At 34.6% G+C, this 18048-nt stretch overlaps 1 protein-coding gene and 1 long non-coding RNA gene across 4 annotated transcripts in view; one reads left to right on the top strand and one right to left on the bottom strand.

Moving 5' to 3' along the window:
- The window catches only part of LOC111058109, a 49147-nt gene that overhangs the window by 10093 nt on the left and 21006 nt on the right, over nt 1-18048 (top strand). The window contains exon 1 of one of the 3 annotated variants that reach the window (XM_039422601.1): nt 12278-12417. The exons of the other annotated variants lie outside the window; for them this stretch is intronic. The gene's annotated coding sequence lies outside the window, so the exon portion shown is untranslated. Of the gene's footprint in view, nt 1-12277; nt 12418-18048 lie in introns of those variants that run through there. 3 annotated transcript variants of the gene reach the window in all.
- On the bottom strand, nt 2326-3699 carry LOC120350163. The gene is made up of 2 exons (XR_005570664.1): nt 3532-3699; nt 2326-2733 (listed from the first exon to the last, which is right to left on the bottom strand). It is a non-coding gene; the product is annotated as an uncharacterized LOC120350163 (long non-coding RNA).

Here is an 18048-nt window from a genome sequence, read left to right on the forward strand (position 1 = left end):
ACTTCACATGAATTATAATGTTTTCTTTCCCTGGTTTGTTGTATTTGTTACTGTGGGCTGTGTATTTTTTGTTCGACCATTGAGCATTCCTGGGGCAGGTTTACTTATTTCAGCTAAGTTTATTTGAGTGACTGATAAGTCTGTTTTTTTCAAAACATCAGTCTTTTGATGGCCAGGGCAGGGAATTCTTTTTGAAGAATGGAGGAGGGTTCAGATGAATTTCTGGTACAGTCATTTTCTATAAATCCATTGCTTTACACAGATAAAACTGGATTTTTTAGGGTACAGTAAAATCTGTATGTTGGTTGGAACAGACTGGTTCATTCTTGACTTGTAAGTTATTCTCTGGGAGGAATTTCTACAGTTTGGTCGTTGCTGTATTATCATGATGATTATGAAGATGGAGAATTGAATTCTCTGTGGTTTTTGGGTGATTGGGTTTTTGTCTACGAGTTGTGGTAGAGGTATAGTGTGACGAGATATAGTTGAATGTGACGTAAGTATCGGCTCCACACATGTTGTGAGTCTGAGGCCTGAAGGCGGCCTTGAGGCGCCCGAGGCCGCCTTGAGTCAGAGGCCACATGTGTGGGCCAGTTAAGGTATTTGTATTTGTTTTTGAAGGTAAGTATTTGAAAATGAAAAATGATTAAATTTGTCCACCCCCCACACCATGCCCAAAGACCCTCTAAATACCTCAAATTTAGTACAATACCACCTGCTCTGAATACCCCACATTTATATCCCCCCCCCCCTGAATACCTCAAATACAGTATACCAATCCCCCAACCCAAGATTTTTTTTAAATAATTGAAATGTCACCGTTTGTTTATTACTACCCCCCCCCCCCCCAACAAGGGATCACCTATTGTAAGTTGTTGACAAAAATCTGAATATGTTGGTCAGTTGTTGGCTCAAGCTGTGGCGGTTGTTAGGAGGGTTTTGTTGTGGTTTTCTGAGTGGTTCAGAGGTTTTTACTATGGTCAAGGTCAATTCTCTTAGCTGTTGACCAAAGTCGACAATGAACAGTTTGTTCCAACCAACATACAATGAATAACTTGAGAATTCACTTACAAATTCAGATAACTCTAGGACTGCTAGCTCCCTGATTCTTCCTTTTCATAAAGAATGATTTGTATTTTTTGTATTCCCTTCCAGGTTGCTCAATGATCGTAATTCAACTAGGTACATTATTTCTGTAATTTCCTAATTATTCCTCTTCAATAAATAGTACAGGTCTGAAAGTAATTTACATTAATTTATCCACCGCTCTATACAGGCTCAATACATTTATTGTCTCTTTGCTTCATTTAAGAAGTTTAGATACATATTTTTCAAAAATCTTTTGTCTTCTATACCAGCCAATGACATCCCCTATAACCAATTCTTTCAAGTCCTTGTGCACATCGATTTTTGGACGTACAAAGTTTTGGGTTTGCCATTCTTATAAATTCTATTAGATTAGAAGATGATGTTTATCAAGTTCCGTTCAATCTAATAGGATTTATAAGGACGGCAAAGAATCGTATGCATAAAATCGATGTGTGTGTAGCTACTTTAAAACAATCCGAAAAGTACAAAAATAAAACTGGTTGATAGAATAAAAAATCCTAATCTGATAAATTCACATTATAAGTCCTGATTAAGCTATGTATGATAATAGGACTTACACTTATATATAGATACTAAGATAGAAAAAAAAACAAATCTTTAGAATTTTAAAATCATAAAATAAAACATTCTTTCATCAGCTGCTTTAAGACTCCTTTTCCACCTATGAATATGAATATAAAACTAAAATTAACGACCAAATAATTGCAATAATTGAAATATAATAGAATAAATCTTGGAAAATGGTCAATTATCGGATAAACTCACTTCCTGTTTCTATTTATCTCACATTCTCAATGCTGCATTTTTTATTCAGAACCATCTTTTTTTATAAAAAAATAATGTTTTATTGATCCATCGATACATTGAGCCAAGACACAAGTTTTGTTGATCTACAGACTTGAAAAATAGGAGAGCTTTAATAGAAATTTGTTGACAAAAGCAGAATTGCAATGTAATTTTATGTGGCAGGGTAATAATTTTGAAAATAATTGAAGTGAAGAAGGTGTGCTGCTCTCCACGACTGTCAATCAAGCATTATCAATCAATGAAATATTTTCCATCCATCTTTGTACAGTAGAACATGGACTGTCTTAAGACACTTTATAGGTTCAAAGGAACAACATAGATTTTCACTTATTCTTGTAAGATAACTATTATTATCAGAGTTCAATGTTTCTTAGCTACAGATGTTTTTATCTTTCAATTATTATAATCATCATCATCATCATAATTAAATCATCCCGTTTTACATTTTATAATCAAACCCCACTTCACCCTAGATATATTTTTGACATTAGTATTTTCCAAATTAATTATAAATCATAATTTTCCACTGTATCTACAAAATTAAAAAAAAAGGTTCTCATAAAAATCCAATTTTCATATTGATGAAATGATTGAATGAATCACTCATAATAAAGACTGTGCCTGAATGTGTGAGTACTCCAACTCATCGCTCCAGTACTTACTTGCATCTTTAGCACTACAGCCTTTGTCTCCTTCGAAATGCCTCTTCAGCCTCAGCTTGCCTCTTTCCCCTGTGTCTGCATTCCCTTCCTCATCATCCTCCAGTTCTCCAGCCTCATCAGCCTTCAGACAACGCTTCACACATCGTCATATCTCCTGTTAAAATTGAAAAAAATATATATATATTTTAGTTATAAGCATTACTCTTGTATTATTATGAAATATGTTGTTGTTAAGGATACATTCAAAAGTATATTATATAGGCCTATATTATAAGAACCAGAAAAGTAAAAATTAAAAAAAATAGAGTAGGTTTGGGCTATTCATTATAGGCATTACTTCCATATATTATTATAAAACCATCAGAAAATACATAAAATTATAAAACACAAAAAATTAGGTTAGTTTATCTAGGTTATATTATATTAACAAGTACAGAAAACCCCAAAAAATTAATAAAATTATAAAACACAAAAAATTAGGTTAGTTATGTGGGTTATATACTTATAATAGTTATAGAAAACCCAAAAAATAATAAAATTATAAAAGACAAAAAAATTAGGTTAGTTTATATAGGTATATATTATGTAATAGTTATAGAAAACCCTAAAAAATAATAAAATTATAAAACACAAAAAATTAGGTTAGTTTATCTGGGTAATATATTATGTAATAGTTATAGAAAACCCCAAAAAATTAATAAAATTATAAAAAACAAAAAAATTAGGTTAGTTATTATAGGTATTAGTTTACTATTATTATAAAAACCCCAAAAATAATAAAAAAAGTAGGCTAGATTAGATTATTATAGTTTATTTATTGTATTCTTGTTTTAGGATACATTCAAAACAATAATATAGGCCTATATAATATTTATAAAGAATAAAAAGCTAAAATTGAAAAAATGTATTCTAGGTTAGTTATTATAGGCTATTTTGATATTAGAGTACCTACTTGAAGGTGGCTTCAAGTGAGAAAATTTCAACCTTGTAAATAATTACCACTGATTCTATATTAATAGTAATTCTATATTCATACAACATTTCTACTCTATTTGTTTTGAAATAAATTGATGCTAGCAAATTGAATTGATTCTGTAGAAGGGCCAAACTACTTTCATGATTTTCCACAGGAATATAACAGTGATTCAGCAGTAATAACTGTGATATCTCTTTGAAGACTGAACAAATTATACACAGGAAAGACTATTTGAGAAAAGGCTGTTTATTAGATAAATATTACCACATTAGTTGTAATTAAATATCAATTGTAATATTAGATAATTATTCTGATGTAGACGAAACATAATGTGACTTTCAAAGTGCATTTCTGTATGTAGCCTAATACAACAAGCTATTATTTCTCTTAATAGAATAGCTGTGTTCAAAATATTGACAAAATAACTGTGTCTTATTGTTCAAGTGACAAACTTATTGTTAAAGTGTTAAGCTGTGTTTACACAAAATTATTAACAAAATGTTTATTTTTCCGTCCTTATAGATTCTATTAGATTGAACATAACTTATCATACACATGATGTGCATATGTGTTTGTCAAACTCCGTTTAATCTAATAGAATCTATGAAGACGGAAAATAAACATTTTGTTAATAACTTTAGTGTAAACACAGCTCAATATTCATTACATCATTGTTTTATTCTTTTTATTTGTTTTGATTAATTTGTTTACATATTTTTTAGTATTTTTATTGAAGAAAATAGTTCGAAATTTTGACAAAATAATTGTGACATCACTCATCTGTTTCTATTTGTTATAACGTAGATGTTTTCGAATTACAGTATTGATATATTGAACAAAACTTATTGAAGTATTATTTTTATCACTTTATGGCTTTATTCTATTATGTTAGTTTTTATTCGTTTGTATATATTTTTCAATTTCAATGAATAGCCTAAATAAATATGATTTGTACAATGATATCCCCCTCTCCCAAACTCAACTACAGAGGTAAGTTAAGTGTTAAACTATGAAACTGTTAGCACAGATCCAATGGTTGTCTGTAGTATTAATAGTTATTTGTATATCTAGAGTGAAAAGTACTGTTTTTTCTCCCTGAGGGAAAAGTTTGAAGCCCGAGGCAAAGCCGAGGGCAACAATTTTCCTGAGGGAGAAAAACATTTTTCACTCGTGTTATACACAACATTTTTCCTTCACCTACATTTTTATAGAAACTGCAAATAAAATAATTTTTAAAAACGTATGTGACCAAAGAATGTGTTACAACATAATCTAAAGAGTAGACAGAGACGGCTGGCTTGTAATCACAGTTCTCCGCCACAGAATAGGTACAGAATGGAAACTGTCAATCAAACGCCTATCTAACCAATGCTTTTTACATGGTACAAATACTAGACACGTCACGTGACCTTAGGAACTTCCAATCCTGGTCTTCTGATTGGCTCGCGGCAGTGAACGAGATTAATTGATCCGGATCAGTAAAGGGATCCGAACCTCCCATCAATACTATTGCAATGCGGAACTTCCTAACAAGATGGCAGATATTTGCGCCAGGGTACTAGCCAAGTTTCCATACTGTATGTATACTGTTGCTGTGCGCTATCTGTCGGCAAAAGTTTTAACAACAATGGCCGCCACAACTACAGCTATGATGAAGTTCCTGTTTCAAATTTGATTAGTTAATGGGAATATTCGTTGGCTGGTATTTTGAATAACATGGAATAGAAAAATTAATTTTTTTTAGTACAGTGATGAAGTTTGTAATAATTTTAGCATACAAACATAAATTTCATATATGATCAAATGTCTGGTTGAGGTATTGAATTTAGTTGGTTAATGACTACTCTATATGCTTCCTCATCTGAGCTTAGACCTTCTAACCTATTTCAAATCAAAGACCTTAAAGAGATATAGACTCACAATGCCTATGCCTTCCCAATGATAGCTCTTACTTGAAATTGAAGTCCGCCATTGGGGTATTTTAGCACGATATATTATATCTATATATTTGTAATATTATAGATTACAAAGGCATTGGTATGTAATAATCTTATAGGTTGCTCCCTCAATGGCCGATTTCAATTCCAAGTACGACACTAGCGCTGCATGTGAGTCTATGCATCTTTAAGGTCTTTGAACGTTTTCTACGTAGATATTCAAATGTACGTTTTTAAAATAGAGATGCTTCCCATGTTATAATGGAGTTAATTTTATGCTCTAGGGAGTTTTCCTGTTTTTTCATCCCGAGAGCGAAAAGGTGACTCTTTAGTATTTATTACATTCCAGGGAGTAAAGTAAGCACTTTAGACAGTAGGTGGAGGAAAAAATTATTTTTTTCAAAAATTTTCAGAACACTTTAATATTTTTTTACATGCGTATGGAGTATATATGCGTATATATTTTTAAAGAGAGAGGATGCCGCAGTCTGGGAACTTCGGCAAGGGAGTCCTCAAGCTGTACCTGAGAGCTAGAAGGATTTTAGAATAAGGAAAGTGGAGAGAAAGTAAGAGAAAGGATGCTGCAGTCTAGAAACTTCGGTGAGGAAGTCCTCAAGCTGTACCTGAGAGCTAGAAGGATTCTAGAATAGGGAAAGTGAAGAGAAAGTAAGAGAAAGGACGTCGTAGTCTGGGGACCTCGACAAGGACGTTCTCAAGCTGCACCTGGGAGCAGGAAGCGTCGCAGTCAGGGAACTTCGACAAGGACGTTCTCAAGCTGTACCTGAGAGCAGGAAGCGTTGCAGTCTGTGACTTCAACAAGGACGTTCTCAAGCTGAACCTGAGTTCTCTAGGAAAAGGATTGGGCTTTAAAATAATACCATAAATAATAATAATCTCTCTACAAGGATATAAATTAATCGAGAAAACTTTTCTCGAAAAGAGCATGGATTTTCCCACAAGAATAAAAAATAATTGAGAGAAACTATTCTTAAAAAGGACAGGGATTTCCCTACAAGAATAAAAATTCAATGGAGAAAAATTACTCTTGAGCTCACGTACCTTGAAGATTTTTCATCAGCTGATTCGCCTTTGTGGCCTAACTTTGTTTTATAGCGAAAGGTTAGCGCTAAATATGCAAGTATAGACACCGCTTGTGTTTGGTCGTCTGCTCTGTTCTCTATCATGAATATCATATCATATCCCATTATATTAAACGAGCAATTTCTGTATATCTGTTTATATTTTTATATCTGGTTATTTATGTTCAACGGATCTCGAAAACGGCTCTAACGATTTTCGCAAAATTTGGAACAATGGTAGGTTTATGATATAAAAATTCGATTGCACTAGGTCTCGTCCTTGTGAAAACTCGCTGAATGACATTGAAAGGATGATTCATCCTTTTCTGAAACAGCTGAGACTTTCGTCGTCTGTGGATAGTAAAAAGTGAGCGAGTGATCCTGTGGAAAATCAAAATATCGCATTCCCGAAATGCATAAGCTGACCTGTAGCCAGCTGTGAAATATAAACACGATCATTTTTGAGAATTGTGTTCTGTTTATCAATAAATAAAAATAAAGAGCGAAGCTCGGTGCCCCGATATTGTTCTCTATGAATTGAGTTTTAGGTTAGTTGAGTTCTGAATTTTGAAATAGCGTGAAAAAATGTCATCTCTATAATAATCTTCAGCATAATCTATAATCTCAATAGACTTCTTATAATCGTCTACACTCTCATCTTCTCAAATGCCTATTTCCTATTCTGTGATAGCTATCTTTATATCGGATTGGTATCTTTTGTATTTATTATTTTGTTGGAATAATGGTGATATACAGGGTGATTCATAATTATGGTAAAATAATTTAATACGTGATAGTAGAGGTTAAAATAAGAAAAAAAGTTCTTATAAACATATATCCATGAACGCTTCATTAGCGAGCTATACAGGGTGAAAGATTTCGCCCAGAATTCAGTTCCTCTGGTGAAATACACCGATGCTGAATTGTTTGGGGACTAGTTTTTGAAAAACTTATGCTGGATTCATATGGAAGAATATCTGAAAACCTGAATAAAACTAGTCTGGAAGCTGTAGTGTGAGTAGTTTTTGAGAAAAAAGTTAAAATATGCAAAAAAATTCAAGTAGAAAAACACAGACTTCTACGTTTGATGCCCAATAACTTTCTTTAATGACCAGTAAACAAATAATTTTTCGCAATAAAAATTGTAGAGAATTTAATTCTGAAAAGAATTATGTAAGCTGTGTAAACTAAATTTGAATAAAAGTTGGATAAAATGTATTCTTATGTAGTACATTACACCACAAAAATTTGCTGTTTTATGAGGAGAGAACTACGTAGCCAACGAGTGTCCCCGACAGCCAATCCCCTACTGGTTAGGTTATCCTAAATTCGGGACCAATACATAGGAGCAAACGAAACGTTGCTCACATCAAGTTGTGAAAACTAATAAAATAGTTCAATTAGGCCCCTGTTTCATAAAAACTTACAAGTCCTGTAATACAGGAACAGCTGATTTTATCGGCTATAGTGAGCATGTAATTGGAATGCAATGTAAGTAGACAGAAGGTTGATCACTCACAGGTGTAGCCTGTGAACAGTAGACGTCACGTGTTGACGTGACGTGACCTCCTGTGACGTGACGTCACAGGCTACGTAGTTCTCTCCTCATAAAACAGCAAATTTTTGTGGTGTAATGTACTACATAAGAATACATTTTATCCAACTTTTATTCAAATTTAGTTTACACAGCTTACATAATTCTTTTCAGAATTAAATTCTCTACAATTTTTATTGCGAAAAATTATTTGTTTACTGGTCATTAAAGAAAGTTATTGGGCATCAAACGTAGAAGTCTGTGTTTTTCTACTTGAATTTTTTTGCATATTTTAACTTTTTTCTCAAAAACTACTCACACTACAGCTTCCAGACTAGTTTTATTCAGGTTTTCAGATATTCTTCCATATGAATCCAGCATAAGTTTTTCAAAAACTAGTCCCCAAACAATTCAGCATCGGTGTATTTCACCAGAGGAACTGAATTCTGGGCGAAATCTTTCACCCTGTATAGCTCGCTAATGAAGCGTTCATGGATATATGTTTATAAGAACTTTTTTTCTTATTTTAACCTCTACTATCACGTATTAAATTATTTTACCATAATTATGAATCACCTGTATATCACCATTATTCAACAAAATAATAAATACAAAAGATACCAATCCGATATAAAGATAGCTATCACAGAATAGGGAATAGGCATTTGAGAAGATGAGAGTGTAGACGATTATAAGAAGTCTATTGAGATTATAAGATTATGCTGAAGATTATTATAGAGATGACATTTTTTCACGCTATTTCAAAATTCAGAACTCAACTAACCTAAAACTCAATTCATAGAGAACAATATCGGGGCACCGAGCTTCGCTCTTTATTTTTATTTATTGATAAACAGAACACAATTCTCAAAAATGATCGTGTTTATATTTCACAGCTGGCTACAGGTCAGCTTATGCATTTCGGGAATGCGATATTTTGATTTTCCACAGGATCACTCGCTCACTTTTTACTATCCACAGACGACGAAAGTCTCAGCTGTTTCAGAAAAGGATGAATCATCCTTTCAATGTCATTCAGCGAGTTTTCACAAGGACGAGACCTAGTGCAATCGAATTTTTATATCATAAACCTACCATTGTTCCAAATTTTGCGAAAATCGTTAGAGCCGTTTTCGAGATCCGTTGAACATAAATAACCAGATATAAAAATATAAACAGATATACAGAAATTGCTCGTTTAATATAATGGGATATGATATGATATTCATGATAGAGAACAGAGCAGACGACCAAACACAAGCGGTGTCTATACTTGCATATTTAGCGCTAACCTTTCGCTATAAAACAAAGTTAGGCCACAAAGGCGAACAGCTGATGAAAAATCTTCAAGGTACGTGAGCTCAAGAGTAATTTTTCTCCATTGAATTTTTATTCTTGTAGGGAAATCCCTGTCCTTTTTAAGAATAGTTTCTCTCAATTATTTTTTATCTTGTGGGAAAATCCATGCTCTTTTCGAGAAAAGTTTTCTCGATTAATTTATATCCTTGTAGAGAGATTATTATTATTTATGGTATTATTTTAAAGCCCAATCCTTTTCCTAGAGAACTCAGGTTCAGCTTGAGAACGTCCTTGTTGAAGTCACAGACTGCAACGCTTCCTGCTCTCAGGTACAGCTTGAGAACGTCCTTGTCGAAGTTCCCTGACTGCGAACGCTTCCTGCTCCCAGGTGCAGCTTGAGAACGTCCTTGTCGAGGTCCCCAGACTACGACGTCCTTTCTCTTACTTTCTCTTCACTTTCCCTATTCTAGAATCCTTCTAGCTCTCAGGTACAGCTTGAGGACTTCCTCACCACCGAGTTTCTAGACTGCAGCATCCTCTTCTTACTTCTCTCCACTTTCCTTATTCTAAAATCCTTCTAGCTCTCAGGTACAGCTTGAGGACTCCCTTGCCGAAGTTCCCAGACTGCGGCATCCTCTCTCTTTCTTCCTCTTAACTTTTTCTACCCTGTTTAGACGAGATCTCAGTTCCAGACTAGAGATCGTTCCCGTCGCGGTCCTCAGACCAGCGAGAGGTGTAGGAAACCTCGTGTAGAGCAGGATCTCAGTCACAGATTAGAGATCGACCCAGTCGCGGTCCTCAGACCAGCGAGAAGCTTAGGAGAATCCTTGTAAACCCTTCCCTCTCCTCTCATTCTCATACATACTGAATATTAATTTAAAAGCGTTTCGGACGATTGAGAGTGATCCCATACCCTTAAGGGCAGTCATAGATTGGCCCTTATAACCGGCGCGCAGACACCAGATTAGCGCGGAAATCCTGTTTAGCAGTTTCAGAATTGCTGAGAACCATTTCGCAGCTGCAGGCTCGCGATTCAGAAATCTGACACCCGAAACCTCATCCTCCAAACTTTAATTATCATAAAATTGAAATAGATATACTATGTTTAGCTAGCAGGTCCAGCCTGCTGAGAGCTAGAGTGCAATTCTCAGATTGCGGATTATTGAGCAGATATTTATTTGCTATAGAGAATAATAATCTTATTATTGATTCTCTGTTCCCTATACCCTATACCGTATACCTCATAACCTGCACCCTATTCTCTATAGCTTACACTACATATTTAACTATAGCTTAAATACTACTAATAACTCCATAGTTCCGTCATACCTTTACCCTATAGCTCTCACCTTAAACCCCATAGAAAAACCACATCCCGGGCTTGCAGGTACAGCTTGCTCGCCGTCAATTCGCAGTTGGTTCAGATTGCGTACTACCTTTATAAATAGAATTATTGGTAGGGATCTGATAGTCAGATCCGTCTCCTTGTATAGGGTTATCTTAATCTCCTTTAACACCCACCCTGTATTCCAAAGGCCGAGGGCCGAATCGGCCAGCAACGGCACGGGCAAACACTCTTCCCCTGAAATTAAAAATCTCGCGAAAGAAGCAGAGGGTAAAGAATCAGGATAGAGGGAGAAGTGTAGGTCCGGTGTCTCCACCTGTCAGTACGGCTACTGACCCCGACCAATATCCGACTGTAGCTAGTCCGCGTTGTAGCAATACTTCGCAATTATTAGGAAATCTAGAGGGTGGAATAAGGTATTCTAATAACTTATTCATCATCTTCTTCTATTATTATATTATATGATTATTTATTTCATCTTCTGTAAGTTCTTATAATTACTCATATTGAATAATTTATTGTTTTAGCAACTCTCACCTACGCACACGATTTTCCTTGCAGTTGATTGGTTTCTTATATTTTTGCTGAATTTTTTTCGTACATTTATTGTATTGAAGAAACAATAAAGAATTTTTGATTTGATTTTGATATTTTTATTTAATTTTGTTGAGGGTGATGCCCACATGAGCTTTAGGCTTGTGCGTGGGTATGAGACTGATGATTATGAGATAATATGAGTGGATTTACAGTTTCAGGTGGGCTCCGAACCGCCGAGAAGCGATTTTACAACACATGAATCATATTCAGAAGAATTGGTTAAAGCGGTCACCCTTCCAACGAGAGTTGCAGGCGCATGTTACTTAACTCATCTAAGCGATAGCTTATCAGCGCGAGCACTGAGTCAAGCCCTCCCTTAATAATAAAATACATACATATAAAAATAATAATCATACATATTTTCTCATTTATATAATATTTTGATTTTCAATAACATACATGAAATAAATAATAAGTAATCATACATATTTTCTCTTTTTTATAATAGACCTATTTTTTGATTTTCAATAGCATTTCAATTTTATTTTAATATTCTTACTTCTTCATTGTACCTCTTAAATATTTATAATGAATTATTGTGTTATTGAAGTAATTTTTGGGAGACCTCCTTTTTGTTTCCATGTATCCATAAATGAATATGGAATAAATATTCTATAAACATGGTATTAGAAAAGTTATCAAATGATTGAACAGTCTGACTCACTAATTAGGAAGTATCTATCACTTATTTCTTTCCAGTAGATTGGAAATTCCGTTAAGACATTGTGCATTCAGTATGATAAATAAAATCTATAGGAGATAACTGTTATATCATACAACAAGCATAGCATGAATTTGTTATTTATAGGAACGTGCAATATGAGGTCTAATTTTAGATGCACAATGCCTTGAAGGAATTTCCGATCTGCTGGAAAGGATGTATAATGCAGTTGATAGCTACTTTCTAATTAGTTAGTCAGACTGTTCAATCATTTGATAAGGTCTCATTGAACTAGCCTTCTAGTATCAACTAGTGTATTGTTGGGTGAGGATAGTACCTACCAACTGCAACCGCTGTTCGAATTGGATCAATGCTTTGGAAGTCTTTTGATTTGAATTCAATATATTTCGGTGAGTAGCATACAGAAATTATTTTATTCTATAGTTATAGTTCTGGGGTAACCAAACACCTTTTTAAAAAGAAAACTTTATTTTCAAACACATAATTATAAAATATACATTGAAAAAGAGAGAAGTGCTCTCGGTGAAGTTTGGCAGTAGACTGACTAAAAGTACTATGATCGAGCATTACAATGGAATACAGCGTCAGCAATAATATTAGGTGTTACCAGATGTAACTTATGATCTGTAATGCAAGTAATATAATATTATGTTATGTATCATATTTAATGTTATTTTCTGCAGATTGTGTTAGGTATGTAATTGAAAGATACAAGCACATTTAATAGACAATTCATCCATCATAAAATATAAAGGAAAAAATTGGCTTAGACAAGTAAAAAAGGATAGGAAATTCACGAATGTCGCTTCATCTAACGTGAAATATTCCTTTTATGTTTGGTTTTGAAGCATCAACATTTGAAAATCTATGTTGTAGAAATAATTAAAGACTGAGAATTTTGTGAACTTATAGGACTACAAGCCAACCTATTTCGGACTATGTGTGTAACCTTATCCAAATTTGGGAGAGGAATAGCACAAGGATACCTTATTTTTTTCTCTCCCTATCATTTTGATGATTTACTTATTGTATCAATCATAAAAAATCCATCTCAACTGAACTACTGGACTGATTAACTTGGAATTTTGCATACTACACATTTCTAATTTACCGAGAATGGTTATAGGACTAGGTATTCCAAATTCTTTAAGTTTCCAGTTTGTCAAGAGTCTTTAATCAAACCCTTGCGGAGCACGGGTTACCTGCTATATATAAAAGCGAAATGGCACTCACTCACTCACTGACTGACTGACTCACTCACTCACTTACTCACTCACTCACTCACTCGCAGAACTAAAAATCTGCCGCACCAAAAACGTTCAAATTTGGTAGGTATGTTCAGTTGGCCCTTTAGAGGCGCACTAAGAAATGTTTTCTCAACTCAATATTTTCCAAGTTCTAAGAGTTTATTGAATGTAATCATTCTATTATATTCGGTTTTTAATCAAATCAAATTCAAAATTTCTAGTTTATCCATTTCTGGACTGAAAAGTGGACTCAAATCAATTCAAGTGGATAGCATAACCTATAATTTTTATTCATTCATAACTCTACCTTCATTGTATTATCATTCATCCCATCATCATCATCACCTAGGCTTAAAATACTTCTAGAAAGTCGCCTTTGTAAAATAGTAAATAATAAATATCACTTCTGTCATAAATCTCAAACTGCTTTTAGTTTCCATTACTTTTGATTTTATTTTATTTCCAAAAAATAGTATTCATTCTTGAAGTAATAAAATGGGATAAAATTATCCTCTTTCAGAAATCACCTCCCAATCCTTCCTAAAAAACAACAAACTTTTCAAATTGGAGAACCATAAGGCCTAAACCTTTATTCAAAACACTATGCATTTCGGGAGATTCATCCTATCCTCAGGTGAAATTCAAAATAGAATGGAGATAGTGAAAGTTCATCTCTAAAAATCTGGTGTGGCGCACTCACACAACTTTCCTTGCAGTTATGAAAATTGATCACCTGACGCTAGTGTTCCCGCGCATTTCAAGTCTGCTATTCAAAGATCTGAGCTAGCTGGTGACAGGGCAATAACGCTGGAGACACACGAGGTCTGCTATCTCTTCATAGTGAATCATTTAATAGAATCAACAGTTGCTAACAGTTTGCAATTGGATAATCACATTTTCTCGAATTTCGAGCTTATTTTTAATTTTAGGTGGAAATGTTACAAAACATTAGGTTAATTGTAGAGATTCTCATGCTCAATCTATTCCACTAGGAATTTTCTGTTTAAATTGTATCTGAAGCCTGATAATCGAGAATCTAACATCAAACTTTGCATAGATGGGGCGGGCTCCTGAAATTCTTACAGATATGAAACTTGTGGCAGTTGATAGAGCTTATCGATGACTATTTCAGGTATAACTTTAATCAAAATCGTTGGAGCCGTTTTTGAGAAAATCGTGTTTTTGACAACATTTTTGCCATTTTAGCCGCCATCTTCAATCGCATTTGATCGAAATTGTTTGTGTCGGATCCTTATATTGTAAGGACCTTACGTTCCAAATTTCAATTCACTCCGCTAATTGTGAGATGAGATATCGTGTACACAGACGCACATACACTCATACACACACACACACACACACACCCACACACACACATACACACACATACAGACCAATACCCAAAAACCACTCTTTTGGACTCAGGGGACCTTGAAACGTATAGAAATTTAGGAATTGGGGTACCTTAATATTTTTCGGAAAGCAATACTTTCCTTACCTATGGTAATAGGGCAAGGAAAGTAAAAACGAGTTAATCCTTCTATATTCCTATTAATTGAAGTAGTCCTTGGTATCCATGACCATTTTATAGTTATAGGCAAACATAATTTATATAATGTTGTACATCTTATGATGTTCATATTTTATTATACTTTTGTATAATTTTGTATACTTTTTGTATATTGGTTCTATGTACCGCCAGTAGTAGTCTATGATAATATATACTATCACAAAGTCTAAAATCATTTTCAGGTAGCTGTCATTTCAGCTCTTACACCATAGAATCATGCTTATAATTTTATAACATGACTAGCCGTCAAGCTCGCTTCGCTCGCCATATCCGTCTAGCCAGGGGGCTCCGCCCCTGGACCCCCGACTGGATCGTCCAAGAATGAGATCAGCAGGCTCGCTTCGCTCGCCTGCCTTTTTCATTTGAGCATTTTTATCATATGTTATAACAATCCAGTCGGGGGTCCAGACTAAACGTCTGGCTAAACGGATATGGCGAGCGAAGCGAGCCTGACGGCTAGTAATATAATATTCCCAGGATTGAAGTAGCAGTGCCCAATCAATTTTCCCCGCGATAAATGCATTTAAATCTTCAACTTGGTGCCAACCTAACAAAGTAACTCAACTTAATGCCAACCTGACAAAATTATTAATTTAGTTGCCAGTTAACAACTGTTTCGAAGAGGTACTCTATCTAGATTATAGTTCTGTAGTAACATATGATATGGAAATTTCAATTATAATTAAGAGATTGGGAGAAGAAGAATATACATGCTAAAAGACGAACTTTAAACCCTTAAAAACAACCCTTAGAGTTAAAATATTGCCAAAAGATTTCTTAGTGCGCCTCTAAAGGGCCAACAGAACATACCTACTAAATTTGAACGTTTTTGGTCCGGTAGATTTTTAGTTATGCGAGTGAGTGAGTGAGTGAGTGAGTGAGTGCCATTTCGCTTTTATATATATAGATTATAACAAACTATTTAGAAATTTCACTCCCACATACGTGCTGAAAATCTGATAAAATTTATTTTACCATAATTAAACAGTAAATCTACATGATTGAGATAATAAAATATATTGTTTATTTAAGATACTTCTGCATTGTTGAAAAACAATCTGGCAACGTTGCGGGACTAGAGAATGATAGCGTATTTGCTCCATTGAATGATATATATAGATAGCAACACCAATGTTGATCAGCATATAACGTGGACCTATAGTGAGGTCCACGTTATAATGACAGTGGAAAAAGATAGAAGAATAGCGATGCCGATTCTCTGCATTAATTAATCATATTTCTACACCGTCAAAAACATAATTGGCACCGTTGTGGACCTAGAAAAGGATAGTAACACCGGCTTTGTTGAATGATAGACAAGGATAGCAGAACCAAAGTTGATCAAATACTGTCATTATAACGTGGACCTCACTATAGTCACTATACAGGGTGTTTCAGAAGTAGTGTCGAGAATTTTAGGGTATTGTACCTGGATGCTAGGAGACTACAAATGTCATATTTGAAGTGTCCAAAACTCAGCGGTTAACCTTATAGCTGCCATTTTGTTTTTTTCACTTAAAAATTTTTATCTCAAGAACGAAATGTTGTATTGATCTGAAATTTGGCATGAATATTTATGCTATAAAGACTCAACTATAAAAAATAAAAAAAAATTTTTTCGTTGAAATTTTTCAAAATGGCGGCCATTTTAAATTTTTGATGGCGAATATCTCGAAAACCGTCCATTTTACAGAAAATTTACAAGAGACAAAAAAGTTAGCAAATTTTTTCACGATTCCAATGATACCTAATTTATTAAGATTGGTCGAAGAATAACAGAGAAATTATTCACAGAGACCACTTTTCACCATTTAAAGATCAATATTAATTTTTTTTATAATTTCATGAAAACCGTTCTTATTACAGAAATATACAAGAATAACTTTCCTCCAAATTTTATTTTACATTGAAAAATATTAATTTCACTCAAATCGGTTCACTGATACTAATGCAGCAATTGCTCAAAATGCCGTCCTTCAACTTGATTACACAGTCTGCACCTTTCAATCATGGACCGTCGAACTGCTATAAAAGTATTTTCATCATCTTGAATGGCACCTGCTGCAGCAACCACTCTTGCCACAAGGTCTTCTTCGTTTTCTACTGGCGTGCTGTAAACAAGGTCTTTCATATGGCCCCAGAAAAAAAATCTAAAGGGTTGAGGTCAGGTGAACGTGCGGGCCACGGTACTGGTCCACCCCGCCCAATCCACCGCTGACGATAGGTCATGTTCAGAAAGTCTGTAACAACATTTCCGAAATGAGCAGGGGCACCATCATGTTGAAACCAAATATTATATCTGTTTGCAAGAGGCACATCTTCCAAAAGTTCTGGTAGTATGTCTCTTAAAAAAGTAATGTACGTGGGAGAATTCAGACGATTAGGAAGAATGTATGGTCCAATCACGCGATTACCTAAGATACCCGTCCAAACATTCAGCGAAAATCTATGCTGATAACCACGCACTTGACCTCATGAGGATTGTCTAAGGCCCAGACGTGACTGTTGCGAGAGTTGAAGATTCCTTCTCTTGTAAAGCTGGACTCATCGGTAAATAACACATTTTCTAGAAAATTTGGTTGGATAATGTCTTGCTGAAGAAACCAACGGGCACAGTTTACTCTTGGCTCATAGTCGCGTTCAACCAATGAGTGAACTTTTTGAAAGCGGAAGGGGTGAAGTCTTTCCTTGTTTAGTACACGCCACACAGAAGAAGCACTTGAATTGATTTGCTTTGCAACTGCTCTCGTACTCGTTCTAGGATTGAAATCGAATTTCTGCAATACTTCCTCTTCAAAAGCAACATTTCGAACTGCTCGAGGCCTACCAGCAATTACCCTGTTCCGTTCAAATGAACCAACTTCTCTCAGCCGATTGTGAGTTCTTGTGAACACCTTGTCGGAAGGGAGACGGCGGTTTGGAAATGCAGCTGCATACATTCTTCTTGCTTCGGTCGCATTGCCAAGAGCTGCTCCATACATGAAGTGAATATTGGTGTACTCCAGCGAACTAAATTCCATTACAATAATTAAATATTTGTGTAGAAGCAACGTAAGAAAATATTGAAACTGGAAATTTAAGATAGAAATAAGACCTAGGAAACGTGAGACTAAGAAATAGGAAGCACTACATCTGGTTCTTTACTTTTAATGAAACAACAATACTTTTACAAGACAAACATTATCATCTGAAAACCATTGTAA

This window comes from Nilaparvata lugens, chromosome 3 (genome assembly GCF_014356525.2).
Source record: "Nilaparvata lugens isolate BPH chromosome 3, ASM1435652v1, whole genome shotgun sequence".
NCBI classification, from domain to species: domain Eukaryota; kingdom Metazoa; phylum Arthropoda; class Insecta; order Hemiptera; family Delphacidae; genus Nilaparvata; species Nilaparvata lugens.